The sequence below is a fragment of the Numenius arquata genome, chromosome 26 (genome assembly GCF_964106895.1).
Source record: "Numenius arquata chromosome 26, bNumArq3.hap1.1, whole genome shotgun sequence".
Classification (NCBI taxonomy): Eukaryota; Metazoa; Chordata; class Aves; order Charadriiformes; family Scolopacidae; genus Numenius; species Numenius arquata.
Window position 1 is genome coordinate 5,782,533 of NC_133601.1, and position 3,548 is coordinate 5,786,080.

Consider the following 3,548-nt stretch of genomic DNA (forward strand, 5'->3'; position numbering starts at 1 on the left):
GCAAGGCTCAATAATTTTCTCCTTGTGTATATATATATATATATATATGTATATATATGTATTTATTTTTGTTTTAGAAAGCAGTAGCAATAAAATCCTGTCCAAAGACCCAACGAGGAGAGAATTGCCAGGGAGGGAAGGTCAGTGTCTCCAGCGTAGCAGTTGACACAGTGGAAGACCTGGTCTCCTGCTGCCGCTGTGGCCAGAGAATGTGCCAGCATGACACCAGGAGCGTGCAAAGAAAATGCATCCTAATGGGAACAACCCAACAAAACAAAAGCCATCCTAAATCCACAAAGCAGCGCTTCTTACTGGAAGAAAGAGACAGACTGGGCAAATCGAGTTCCTCAGTCTGTCCAGCTCTTCCTACATAGAATAGATTTCATCTTCCCTTCATATCAATAGTTACGATTTAATCTTCCCTTCTTCATTTTAAACACATTCACATAACATCCCATGGCAACATTTTGGTGTGAGGTTACAGTCCCACTGACGTGACAATCAGACTGTACAGCAAACATCTCCCACGCTCGTCCCCTTCGAGACAAAAAGGAGCACAAACTTCTCAAACTGTGGAATAAAAACCTTTCTTACGGCCGGGGCCGTATCTGTGGTCACAGGTTAACACAGGTCTCTTGTAACGCTTCAAGTATTGCTTTTTTTAACCGGGAGCATTTCAGGCCCTGCTTTATTCTGAATCAAAGCAAAGGGGAAGCAAAAGCTTTCAAGCTTTACAGGAGCCTGGTGGCTATCCAGGTGGGCATCCATCTGACCGAGCCCAGCCAAAAATCCCCCCTCACAGAACCTTTCAATCTGTATCCTCGAGCTTCGTCACGTGGCTCCCTGGCTTCGCCAGCCCCACAGAGCTGCTGCTACCACCACCCCCAGACCGGACACCGTGGGACAGACCAAAAGCAGCTGTAGCTCCAGGTAACTTGTGCTGCCTTTATTTCCTCTCCTCCAGGAGAAGAGAAAAGTGCTCAGCAACTGAATACAGCTCCCGCGGCCGTAAAGGCACAGCCCATCTGCTGCTGCAAAGAAAGGAGGGGGAGCGAGGTTACCCTGGCCTCGCTAACCAGGTACTTAACTACCCGCCTTTCCTTCTCACCCTTCGCATCACCCGCTCCAACAATTTGCTGAACTGGAGCCCGAGCCGGCTACAAAAGCGGGGCTGCCCCGTAGTCCTGATCTTTCCCACTCTCTCCCCAAAAACTAGAGTTGTATAAAATTTAGCTCACTAACTGCTGAACACGCTAGATTTCAAAAGAGGTACAGCTGGATAAGAGTTTTAAAATACAGCCACTAATGCAACCTTTTGCGCGGGGCAGCAGGTAAAAACACGTCTCTCTCAATTTTTCACTAGGCAAAACGCTGGTCTTCTCAGGAAAGAATCACACACAACTGCTTGGTACCATGCGAGAGGATTTCTGTATCATCTTTCAAAAATTTATTTAACATCTTCTAAAGCTTCCACTAAACTTGATTTCTTACATCATTTCCATACACAGTCGGATTTTGTTATAATTGTCTTGAGGCTTATAAAAAAATAAGCATTTAAAATGCCCAAAGAGTAATTTTGCTTTAAAATTGTGCTACTGAACTTGACCCCCAACATAGAAGAGATACTTTTGGTAATGAGGTTACCCCAAGCAGTATAAAAATATACATAAAAATAGACAAAAACTCTATCCTCCAAACCGAAGGTCTGTTCGTGGGAATTATTAATTATTTTTTCTTTTGTACATCACTGGGATTTCCATTATCTTCTGCTAAATATTTACAGAAACATACCCGCCCCCATCCACGTGCCTCTGCTGGCTCAGGCAGAGAACTGCAGCGCTCAGTTCATCCCTGGGCTTTTCTGTTGGCAAAAAATAATGGCTGCTTCTCACCACGGCACGCAAAGTGATGCTACGGGCACGCGCACCCCCGGGAACGCTCACCCCCAGCCCCGAGGAAGCCAGGAGGAAATGAGGCGACACCGATTAGTGCTGCGAACTTCATCCAACGAGCCGAGATCGCCTGTACCTGGCTGCCAGCCCCCGCGCACCGGCCATGGGGGACCGGGGGGTGAGGGATTCGGGCTCAGCCACAGGTCCCTGCAGAGCCCTGGGTTATTTCACCACGTGCCCCAGTAGGAAGCGACGTGACCTTCCAGAGCAAAACAGGCTGGGGAGGGCAGAGGGGGCAAAACAAAACCTCTCCTTAGGTTCAAAGCAGCCTAACCCTGGCAGCTTCACCGCGGCGCCCCGCTGCTCCCCGCACATCGTGTCCCTGGCTTCCTGGTTTTCCTTTTGTTCTGGTGATAAATTCAGAATGCCCGAACCTCTCGTACAACTGCCCTCAGGAATTTGGGTCTCTTTCTCCAGTTTACCCCAAGAAAATTTTAAATTAAAAAAATAACACAAGAAAAAAAAAAAGAAAATAAGTACTCTGTACCATTCTTAAATGACATTAAAAGGTGAAGTCAAAACTAAGCAATACAACTCCCCCGAGACTATGTACATAAAAAGATGTAAGATCTCTTGAAACATAAATATACAGTGTATAAATCCAGGAGTCACCTAAAAGGCTGAAGATGCAGGAACTATTATTTCACAGACAAAAAGCAAACCCAACTCACCGCGCCAAGTGCGGACAGACGGCCACGCCGCCCGGGTGTGCGCGTCGGCGGGGAAGAGACCGCCCCGTATCCGCACACACCCCAGGGAAGGGTGCTAGTGGTTTCCAGGGGTGAAACACAACCGTACGTACATGCCACATTACTACACTCTGTTTAGGGTGCGGGTGAGAGGTCGGGAAATGGGATTAGACCCTGAGTCCCCAATTATTTCCAGGCACGTGCTCTGCTGGAGCAGTTAAAGGGACCCCTCTAACTCGGATCCAGCAGGTTCTTTAATATTGCTCACCAACAGAGATACTCGGTATCTCTCAGTGCAGACCCAGAACAGGCTGGTTGGAATTCTGCACCCTGTGCTTTAAGAGTTACCATGACTTTCATGGAAATAATACAGCCTTGATCAGGGTAAAAGACTAATGGAGGTCTTTAGCCCAATCTTAAAGAGGTTTGCTTTCTACAGCATGGACGCGCTACAACTCCGACATACATAAATAGGTACCAGTTACTGTAAAGTGACAATGCAGTGTCTTAATTAGTCTAGCATTATCCTTGCTGCTGTCAGGGAAGATGTGAGAGTGGTTAGGAGACGTGGGGAGGAGAGCTGGTGTTTGACGGAGGCTGCGAGTGGGACAGGTCCAGCTCTAACTGGCAGTGTAGACAGCCTAAAGACACTTTTAGCTTTACCGGGTAGGAGGTTTTATGGCATGCACTAAAACTCCTAAGACAAGTCTTTATACCAAGCACACAGCATCTCCAGTCCCACGGGTGGTATCCCAAGAGTAAAGCTAAGAGTCTGCTTGGAAGGGGAGGCCGTGTGTGTGTGTGTGTGTGTGTGTGTGTGTGTGTGTGTACACGGAGGGAGGGAGGGACTGGGTGGGGAAACGTCCTGTTTTGCTGAAATCAAGCTCTTCGGCAAACCTCCTTCTTT